General features: G+C 36.7%; 1 pseudogene; it reads left to right on the forward strand.

Moving 5' to 3' along the window:
* Positions 1-9,676: 9,676 nt before the first annotated feature.
* LOC113568776 lies at positions 9,677-11,210 on the forward strand (annotated as a pseudogene).
* Positions 11,211-12,192: the final 982 nt, after the last annotated feature.

The following is a 12,192-nucleotide window of genomic DNA, read 5'->3' on the forward strand; positions in this document are numbered from 1 at the left end:
TTAGCAGTAGCTTGTAAGCAAGCCCAATGCCCTGGTAAGCATCCGTTAAGAGGTTCAACCGGAACAGCAAGACTTGCAAGTTGACACAGTTGACCCATCTTCTGCACGATTCACTGTCATTGTCATCCTTCACAGTATAAGCGTTTGCTACTTATTGTTTAAGTGTTGACCACTGCTGTCCAAAGCTTTGCAGTTGTGTTCGTAGTTGTTCAGCAGTGACGCCATCATCAAATCTGAGCAAATCTCTATGCAGCTCTTCCGTAGCTCCCAGTCGAACAAATGTTTCGCAGCAACGTTGAGTACTGGAGTGGAATAAATATATATTTTACATCAGTATATTGGGGGTGGGATAGAGCATATCTCAATATCGGGGGGACGTGTCCTGGGATGTGTATTGGAGGGGATGTGGTCTTAGTTTTTTGTGGTTTCATTTGTTTAGACCAGATCATATTTTAGCTCATGCAGAAATCAAGTTAATTAAATAGTAAATCACACATTACCACTCTTTATAAAACTTAAACCTTTAATATGTTTTCATCTATCACACAAAATGACTGGCACACTTTCAACAAAAACTGGAGACAAAAAAGTGAATCATTTTACTGACATCTTTGAAGGTACATTTTAAAAAGAAAAGAGCACGTCATTTTGCAAACAGCAGTAAACTTCAGTGGAGCAAATTCTTCTGAAGATCCTTTAGATTTAATCTAAAGGAGGGAAAGAAATCAAAATATGAATACATTTGAGAATTTCTCATCTGTATGATTCGAATGCGACAAGTGGCAGTTTGGTTTAAAAAAAAACTATTTTAAAAGGGGTGTCATTGAATTATGAAGTTGAAATACTCTACATTAAGATTTGTCTTTTACAGTATGTACAGCCAACCAATGAAGCTAAAATTAGAAAAATGTACATTTGTACACACACACACACACACACAGAGTCATTCCTGTTATGAGGGGTTGAATTAAAAATAAATTGATAAAAATGTAAGTAAAAATACATTTGAAGGAATATGAATTGAAATCCTGAGAGGGAGTTATTTGATTGAAAAAAAAAAGACAGAAAATAAATATTCTCTGATGAAAAGAATGGTGGTTTGAAATCTATGTATATTGAAAACTAATAAGTGGCATTTTATTAAATTACTTGTTAAAACCATTTAATGCTACTTTTAATATATATATTTTTTTCAATTCAGCACTTTGCTTATAGATTGTATACAGTTCTTTCCTAACAAAACCAAAACTAAGATCAAGCAAGCCTTATTTTAAATTTTACTTAATTTTGTACAGAAATCCACATTTGTACAATCTATGGTTGGTGCCTTTTGAATACAAAGACGTCTTGGAATCTTCCTTAGTCACACGTAGTCACTCAGTGTGCTACCATCTAAGAACATTCTTATTTTTTTAAGTTAATGTTCAACTGCAGTCACATCAATCAAAGTCTCAGTCAGACAGTAACAGTAACCAGAATTACCCAGTGAAATATGCTGGTAGTTAATAAAATTGAAATTCTGTCCCTATAATCTCAGGGGATGGTCATAATATTAAATTAAATAAAAGGTAAAAATAGGCTCAAATAAAATGTTACACTATAAATAAAAATAAAATGCTGGATCGTCAAGATGAGAACTGCTAAGATAATTTAGTGAAATATTACTGCTAGCAGTGAGGCTAATGCTACATCACATCAGAACATCAGAGAAAAGGATTGCAGCTGGCCCTGATGGTAAATGATGACAGCAGAGCTAATGATACTGGTTTAAATCAAAATATGAGGTAAGTAAATTAAAAAAAAATGTGCGTGTGTCTTCAAATGCATACTTAAGAATAAATCGGGCTGTATGGCCATATGTGTGCTTTGGAAAAGCTTTCAAAACTGCCTGTGGTGGTGAGGAAGTGTTCAAGCTCTGAGCTGCTTCAGCTTGTGCTGGGGAAAGAACAGAGCTAGCAGCAACTTGGGTCTGACATGATGTGGAGGATGTGGCATTGGCAAGTTTAGTTTTTTTTTTTATTCCTGAAACAGTGCATTATAAGTTTTCTTATTGATATAAGTTTATTAAATGCGACTGCATTCAATGTAAATGGACTGCATTCAATGTAAATGACTTAAAGAGGAATAGCAACTTGCTTGTTTAACTTCCTATTTAAGACAGGAATAGGAGCTTCGAATTGTTACAGACAATGAAAGTTTAGTCTTCAAAAGAGGAGTATCGAGATTCACATATGAACACAGTACTGTTCTTTTCATTTTTTTGTTTGAAGTTGTAGGGGTGGGTGCCATGTTTCTTTTGTTTTTGTTATATTTTGTTTTTGCAATAAGGAGTTAGGTTAGGTGTGTTGCATTTTCTTTTCTTTTCTTTTTAGGTAAGTTAGAGTGTGAGCTGGCGTTAGTTAACCTAATTTTTGTTTATTGTGTTTGGCCCACCCTGAAGACATACTCCTGTTTGGGTTTAGTTTATATTGTTATTATATTTTTGTGTGTTTTTGTGTAATAGATATTTTTAAAAATACTTGATTGAAACCCAGTAGAGTATGCGTCTCAGTAGAGTGTGAAACGAATTTCAACTGTTATTCAACCTCGAGCAATGATGTTGATTTGTTTATGCCTATAACCAGAAATTAGAGACATATGCGATTCGTGGTTTAGGAATATGTCATAAGAAAAACCATATGAACATATTCAATTTACAGTACAAGAACACGACATTGCCCGTGTTGGTAGCCTACGTGTCTTTAAAATATATGAGACGTAATACAACCTACACAAGCTGGAGTGCAAGATATCGTCATTAATTGTGTAGCCTAACTATAATATGAACTTTTTGAGGGAATACTTACTGAAATTGATTGCATCAAGGCAAAGATACCCAGCGGTAAACAGCAGCGACATGATGAAAGCAGAATACCACAAATAATCTGGAAAAGGTTGGGTAAGAGGCGTGTAGACGGGTGGTTGCGCAACTACTGGAACCAGACCTTGAGGAATAGGCTCACCGTACGGAATGCCATAAAGCTGGGGTTGAGAGTAGCTGTTGTCCTGAAGTGGAAGGTAACAGCGTTTGGATGTTGTTGGTTGGGTGGCAGAAGTTGTTCCGATACTGAGTTCTCAGCCGGGGCAGTATGCAGAACCTTTGTTCAATTTTTCAGTTTTCTTGCTTTCGACTTTAATTCCTGTATCAATTTACTGCTTTGAGTCGCTGTAGTTTTCTCTGAAACTAGTCTATTGACTATTTTTCTAGCTGTGTATGGGGCAGTTAACGTTTTCTTCGCAGACCCCTCCCAGCAGGCTCCGCCTCCACAATATCTGACGAATCTGGAGTAAATATGGTCAATTCAAAGCGCTTACGGGCAGAGGCGGATTTAATTTTTATTTTATTTGTGTGTGTCTGTGTGTGTGCGGGGGGGGCTCCATGCGAAAGGAGTGGACCCCTTCCCCCCAAAAAACATTCATAATTATAATTTACCTTGGATTATCGTCGGTTTCTATGATCACGTGATTAGCCTGCAGCTGTACAGTGGGGTGTGTCTGACCGTCAGATATCTAAAAGTGTCGCGTTTGAGCGTTGTATGCTTTTTTGTTTTGTTTTTTAAAGACAAGTATTGTAAAGTATTGTACACTTTTTTCATCCCAGGTTCTTTGAATACCTGACTGCCTGAATATACTGAACGACCAGGTTATTCCAGAAATGGATTTTTTCTTCCCTGATGGCACGGGCATATTCCAAGATGACAATGTTAGGATTCATCGGGCTCAAATTGCGAAGAGTGGTTCAGGGAGCATGAGACATCATTTTCACACATGGATTAGCCACCACAGAGTGCAGACCTGAGCCCCATCGAGAATCATTGGGATGTGCTGGAAAAGACTTTGTGCAGTGGTCCAAATCTCCCATCATCAATACAAGATCTTGGGGAAAAATTATTGCAGCTCTGGACAGAAATAAATTTTGTGATATTGCAGAAGCTTGTGGAAAAGAACAAATGCATGCCATAATCAAAGCTAAAGATGGTCCAACGAAATATTAGAGTGTGTGATCTTTTTTTGGCCAGGCAGTGTATTTGAAAATTACACAGTTTTGCCCAAAGAAACAAATTTTGAAGAGAACTAATGACAAAAAACTAAAATCAGCCATTGATGGCTCCAGGTGGATATGATGGCGCTCCTTCAAATATACATAACTTATTCTGAAACCAGAAAAATCACAAAGCTAGCACAATTATAAATAGATAGATAGATAGATAGATAGATAGATAGATAGATAGATAGATAGATAGATAGATAGATAGATAGATAGATAGATAGATAGATAGAACACTCTAAGTGCAAATTTCAAGATAAACCCTTCATGTTTGGTAACATTAATACTGAAGCTATAGAGTGTATATATGTATATGTATTATATGTATACTCTATGCTATAGAGTGCTATGGAGTGGGAAAAAAATTAATATTGAATATAATGCCAAGAAGCAAAGAAAGACTGCAGTCCCTATAAAGGTATACATTCATTTATTCATGGACATTTTATATTCATAAATATATTCACATATTCTCCACATTGATGGAAGCACTGTTCCAACACATGAAGAACAGTCTGCTCTGGTAATGACTCTGTGAAATGGAGGCAGGACACAGGATGCAGGATGCAGAATTTTAACACACCATGCAGGAATGTCCCTGCCATGCCAACTGGCTACGCATTCCCACAAACAATCATCCAGGATTACACCTGCCAGTCAATATTTATCCCATAAGCATCCAACATAAGCAGCCAACATTCATCAAATAAACAGCATGTTTAGACTTTCCAGTCAATATTCATCCAGAAATCAGCAGGACTTTTGGACATGAACACATATACACAAAAAGTAACTAATAGTAATAATAACTAAGAGGCCTGCGTTTCTAACTGCTCTAGAGTAGGAAAAGGTGGAGAAAATAGTGGGAGGAAGAGAAGAAAAAATAGAGAATGAGGAAGAGTAGAAAGGTCTTACCAATGTATGCAGACAAATGCAAATAACATTCAGACTATACCAGTCGCTGGTCCAGCGATGGTCTGAGCACAGGAGGCAGGTCGAAGTGTCTATCGTAACTTGTCCCTCAACTCAAGCGTTTAGAAAAAAGAACAGAAACATTAGAGCCTCTGCCCTACTCTTGAATTATGTGCATTATACAGGACTTTAAGTCCCCCTGCAAGTAACAAAAGGATACAATAGGACATAGGAAAGTAAATAAACGCACCAGTAAATAATCCATCAAATAATTACATATTCTCTATTCTTTGTTTATGAATGCAGAATCAGAATCAATCAGATGTAAAAGGAAATTCTCTTTGATGGTAGCTTTCAATTTTGTACTAATTACCGCAAATTAAATGCTGTTACCAAGTCTAATTCTTTTCCTCTCCCACGTAGAGAAGACTGTGTCAATCAGGTGGGGCCAGCCAAGTTTGTGAGCAATTTTTTTTGCTGAAGGGCTACTGTGCTTGTGAGGTTTTTATTATGCCAGATGGGTTTTATTCTTATAAGTTTATGAGTTTTGACTTACATAATGCGATGGCCACATTTCAGTTGTTGATGAATCGGCATGTAGCAGGGTTGGTCTGTGCTGTGTATTTAGATGATGTAATATTTAGTGATACATGGGAGCAACATTTACAATGCATCTGTTTTTTTATTCATTTGGCTGATGCTCTTACCATTAACTTGGACAAAAGTGAGTTTGCCAGGGCAATGGTGACATATCTGGGCCAAATGGTAGGTCACCACCTACCCCCAAAAGGATTTGATGTGTTTCCTCAGTATGGTGGGATACTAGGGCAATTGTAATTTTTGTGAAAACTTTTCAAAAGGAGTTGCACTTCATACTGATTTATTGAAGTAATGGGTCAAGTCAAGTTTTTTTAGGACCATTGCTTGTCAGTCTGCTTTTGAGACTGTTAAAACTCCTCTCACTTCAGCTCCTGTGTTGAACGCTCCACAGTTCAATCAGCTGTTTAAGATTCAGGTGGATGCCTGCAACATTGGAGCTGAGGCAGTTGTGTTACAGAAAGATGATCAGGGTGTCAAACATCCAGCTGAACTACTCAGTGATTGAAAGGAAAGCCCTTGCTTTGATTTAGGCTTTGCAACACTTTAAAGTCTGTGTTGGTGGATGTCTGATTCTATTGTGATCACAATATTCTAACATTTCTTAATTCTTTGCAGAACCCAAATCAGAGTCTGATTTTTAATTAATATTTGCCAAATTACAATAGCCAGGCCCTTTTGCTAGAGGCTAATGCTGGCAGGGATTCAGAGATTTTTTTGCCGACCATTTTGAAAGGCATAATACATAAATAAAGATGTTTTTGCTAATTCCACTTGTAGTCTCTCTCAATTGTTTGTTATGAATTGGCTGGAGACTGGTCTGGAATAGGTGTTAAACATGGAGCATAGAGCAAAAGATATACTATAGCCTATATGAATACCCAGAAAACAATGGAGTACCCTATTTTGGTAGGCCTTTTTTTTTTTTTTTTTGACAGTGTTTGCTGTAGGATGTTCCTAGGCCATTGTTGACATTGCAGACAGACTATTCTAGCCCTGGTGGGACATTCCAAAACATACCCTCACAGAAGATTCAGCAATGTCCCAATAAGGGACCCAAAATAACATTACATTTGTTACCTTTAGAATATGTAACAGTGCAAAAAGTCATTGAGTCAATAAACAGACAATACAAGAAATTATACAATAAACTATACAAAACCAAAACTGTAAGATCAAGCAAGCCTTATTTTAAATTTTACTTAATTTTGTACAGAAATCCACATTTGTACAATCTATGGTTGGTGCCTTTTGAATACAAAGACGTCTTGGAATCTTCCTTAGTCACACGTAGTCACTCAGTGTGCTACCATCTAAGAACATTCTTATTTTTTTAAGTTAATGTTCAACTGCAGTCACATCAATCAAAGTCTCAGTCAGACAGTATTAGGAAACAAAATGTCTTCAATCTCCTGTCTGTTGAATACTTGTGATAGCCCTTACATAAGTAAGGCTATTAAACTCACACATTAAACACAACTCCATCTGGAGTTTTTTTTTATACTCACATGTATGTATTACAGTCCTGTGTCAATCACCCAGTGTACAATTCATAACATAAAAACAAACCATCTTACCCAGAGCACTAAGTGAAAGATATTTGATTCAGGAAGACAAAGTGTATTCTAAAACAATTTGTTAAATGGACTGCATTCAATGTAAATGGACTGCATTCAATGTAAATGACTTAAAGAGGAATAGCAACTTGCTTGTTTAACTTCCTATTTAAGACAGGAATAGGAGCTTCGAGTTGTTACAGACAATGAAAGTTTAGTCTTCAAAAGAGGAGTATCGAGATTCACATATGAACACAGTACTGTTCTTTTCATTTTTTTGTTTGAAGTTGTAGGGGTGGGTGCCATGTTTCTTTTGTTTTTGTTATATTTTGTTTTTGCAATAAGGAGTTAGGTTAGGTGTGTTGCATTTTCTTTTCTTTTCTTTTTAGGTAAGTTAGAGTGTGAGCTGGCGTTAGTTAACCTAATTTTTGTTTATTGTGTTTGGCCCACCCTGAAGACATACTCCTGTTTGGGTTTAGTTTATATTGTTATTATATTTTTGTGTGTTTTTGTGTAATAGATATTTTTAAAAATACTTGATTGAAACCCAGTAGAGTATGCGTCTCAGTAGAGTGTGAAACGAATTTCAACTGTTATTCAACCTCGAGCAATGATGTTGATTTGTTTATGCCTATAACCAGAAATTAGAGACATATGCGATTCGTGGTTTAGGAATATGTCATAAGAAAAACCATATGAACATATTCAATTTACAGGACAAGAACACGACATTGCCCGTGTTGGTAGCCTACGTATCTTTAAAATATATGAGACGTAATACAACCTACACAAGCTGGAGTGCAAGATATCATCATTAATTGTGTAGCCTAACTATAATATGAACTTTTTGAGGGAATACTTACTGAAATTGATTGCATCAAGGCAAAGATACCCAGCAAACAAGCTATGCAGGACAATAAACAATAATGTTAGATGTTCAATAGTGTCTAAAGCAGATTATACTGTAAAGCATACAGACAATGTGGCTTCAGCATATGAACTGCCATTATGCAAATCTGATGACCTGCAGGAAGTCACTGTTCATGTTCTCTGCAATCTAAATATAATTTACGATTATATAATATAATTGAATGAAAGAGATTATTATTGTAGGTACTGAAGGAAGGATATAAGTAAGCATATGGAGCCTTCTTTAGCAATCAAATTGAGTGAGAGTGTAACCTTAAGAAACATTTTACAGAGACTGGATCTAATCTAATGACTAATCAAAAAATGGCTGACAAACTAAGGGTCAAATCAAAACAAAACACCAAACTATGTAAGGATCCCCCTGTACAGAACAGCCCTCTCCAATGAGACCAATCACCAGAGCAGATCCAGTTCACTTGAACTCTAATTATACAGACTTGATCCCTATCCTCCCTGCACCCTCCACCCTCCCCCTGCCTTGTGAAGTATTGCCCTTCCTGTGATGCATATTGAGTGTACTCAGTTTCTGTTTGTTCTCCTGGTTTTTAATTTCTGCTCTGTTTCAAGACTACACCTGCCTCCTGACCCTCCTGTGCCTTCTGGACTCTGCCTACCCATTGTTGAACCTGCACTGGACTGGCAACGATCTGTATTACGTTCTCCCTACCAAGAACTGCTGTCTTGGTGATTGATGTTCCAAGCTTGAGTAGCCTGCTTTATGTTGTCAATAAACCTTCTCACAGTTGGATCTTTTGCTGTCTGAGTGTTGACTGTTGTTACACCTTCCATCATATTTGGACAGTGAGGCTTACAAAGGCTTTGGTACTAGTGGCTGCTGGCCTACAGCAAGGAAAGAGGCAGTAGATACAATATGAAAGAATTAAGAAAGATATCAATGCAGCTAAGGATATTAACAAAATATATCTGAGGATATCATAAATTAGACCTGATTAAGAAATGTAAAGAAAATTAAGAGATAATCTCTCTTGGAAGTGAATACAAACATTAATACACTAACATACTATAAATAACAAACCTATATAAATGTGAATTGAATTAAATAAATCAATTTATTGTAGTAGGGGATCAGTAAAGTTTCTGTTGATCAAGGTTACTTACTAACCTGTTTGTCCATAATATACAGTATATAGGAGGGATGTTACTTTCTATTTGTCATATTACTTTTGATTTGTCATATTAGCTTTAAATCTACTTTTTTATTAGCCTGGAGTCTACAGAAGCGGTTGAACATAAAAGTACTACATCTCTACATACTACAAAATTACTACATCATTAGGCCTATAGATGAGCGCACAAACGTTATTTTTCAGGACTGAAAAATAATGTTTGTGCGCTCATCTATAGGCCTAATTTAGCCTAACTCTTAACTACATTAACCAAATTACCGGGAGATTAACAGCGATCAACATTCGAACAGGTACATTATAAACTGTCGATTTCGATGCAGCAGATTTCATGAGAAATTGTAAAAATTAGTGTAGCTAATTGTTTCTGACATTGTAATGTGAACATGTCATTTTGAGGACGTGTGAAATTTACTCACAATATACGTAGTATGTAGATTTTAAAAAGTATGGAGTATGTAGATTTCTATATTGTTATACTATATAGAATATATACTGTTCGCTGAAAATGCGTGTAAGCAGTTGAAACAAAAGATAATTCGGTTATTGCGATCAATCGATGTTTTTGCGACAGGTTTTCCGTATTTAGCGCTCGTCCTAAGGTTTTTGTACGGCCAGTTACGGTATTGGTATCGCCGTGGTATACGTTTGGTGGCGGCACGAGACTCCAAGTTGGAAGTAAGTAAAATTAACTTTTTCGGAATATTTATCGTCCTTTAGAGTTAGCAGTAAACTAATTTACCATTCAGCTCGCCTCACATTTGCTTTACGTGAGCCTGTGTCACTTATATTTCACGTAACAAATGTTTGTATTCCACCTGCTTTCTTCATTTAAGCATTGGTTTTTCCTTCTAGACAGACCATTGTAGTCCATTACTTCACAAAACGTTTCTGCTTTATGACATTCTTAATTCCGATACATTCTACTTATACATTGCATTGTGCATGTTACACGCAATTGAGTTTTATGCACTGCGACAAATAACTTGATAAAACCTTAGTTCCATTTCATTCAGTTAATATATATATTTAACATTTTTCTATATTAGGATTACATTTATTTCCCCTGTGCATTGTATTTATTTGATTGTATAATGTTCTCCTGTAGCCAGATTAAAAACTGAATAATTAGCTAATTAGTTATGTTAATAAATAATACATTATACAATACTGAACAGCAATATTTATAATCACATATTTCACTGTTACAAAAATTAGGCTATACAATGTCAACATTTATGCAATGTGTAGATTATACCACTGTGAGCCTTGTTTACATTTTTGTACAAAGTATATAAATAACTAAATAAAAATAAATCAGTGACTCTACATTATATGAAAATTTTGTTTGAAATGTGCTGATGTTGATCTCATTTTCCCAGGTCCTACCCCTCCCAAACTCACCATTCTGCCCCCATCCAAGCGCTGAGCTGTTCCAGGAGCACAAGGCCACGCTGGTATGCCTGGCCAGCCAGGCCTTCCCTTCAGACTGGTCTCTGAGCTGGAAAGTTGACGGGAGAAGCAGGGATGGGGAGAGCAGCAGTAGCAGACTCCTGGAAGACCATGGCACTTACAGCACCTACAGCATGCTCACTCTCACTGAGCAGGAGTGGGAAAAGGGATTGTCAGTGCACCGTGAGGCCATTTGGAGTGGCCAGACCACTGTCAGTGAAGCAGTGGGGAGAGATCAGTGCCCTCAGTAGAATTTCACTTCCTCTGGTCCCTGGGTTATTACTCGCATATTGAACAGGGCGTTCATCTGCAGCCCACTCATACTGCTCAGTCTTATTTTTTCCTTTTTCTTCATTTAGCATAACCATTCATGGGTGTGAATATACCCTTTTGTCTTATGCTGGCTTTGATGTACTAGATAGCAATAAATTGATCAATCCACAAACATTTTTGAGTTCTCTGTAATTCTGTTTTTATACATAATGTTGCATCAATCTAAAAATAAATGATAAATAAATGTAAGCACATTCATACTGACTCTGTTTTATAAATAGACCGTTGATCACTGATCCTTGAGAACACCTGCTGTCATTACACTCTGAAATAGTCCTAAACAGCACAGAAATGCTTAACAAAGTTGTTGAGAGATTTCCCAGCACCTGTGGGTCACACGGCTGGGGTGATACCAACATATATAAGCAAAACAGCTACAAATGTTAATATAAAGAAAAATTAAAGGCATAGAATAAAAGCACACACACACACACACACACACACACACACACACACACACACACACACACACACATATATATATATATATATATATATATATATATATATATATATATATATATATATATATATATCCATGTCTGATTACCACTTATTTGTCCCTCCCTCAGAACAACCCTTTGTACACTAAAACGTGGAATTACTGAGATTATAATATCATGCTACACATTTTCCACATACTCTCATCACTTAAAGCACGTGCAACTAAATGATAAAAATCTCCTAACCTCATCTCAGATCAGCCAGACCTGATTATACCTGGTTTCTGCTTTATTAAATTACATTTACATTTGGGTCACAATAAATGTTATGGCTTGTGCAAATATCTATTTGAATAAGTAATGTGATTGGCAGAGTGGAGAGGCTGCTTAGCTTGTAGACGCTCTGCTGAACCCACTGGGGAATGGTGAACATCTGCTGGTAGTTGTACTCTGCATTTGACTCAACACTACCACTGTGTCTGTATGCAAATGTAAGTTTCATACCCTAGTCTTCGCCCCCCTGGTTTTGCTGATTAACTAAACCACTGAGACAGGTGGGTTTGTGCAGGGCCTGGCTTACACATTTATGCAGGGTTTGAGGGATGTTGGAACACTGATGCCCTACAGTTCCAACCATTTCAGCCCCCAACAAGCTCCCACAAGCTCATATTTTTTCTTTGTGTAGACTCATGAACAACTCAGCAGATATGTAAAAGTTGTCCATATAAACATGTCCC

This window comes from Electrophorus electricus, chromosome 5 (genome assembly GCF_013358815.1).
Source record: "Electrophorus electricus isolate fEleEle1 chromosome 5, fEleEle1.pri, whole genome shotgun sequence".
In the NCBI taxonomy this organism is placed as follows: Eukaryota; Metazoa; Chordata; class Actinopteri; order Gymnotiformes; family Gymnotidae; genus Electrophorus; species Electrophorus electricus.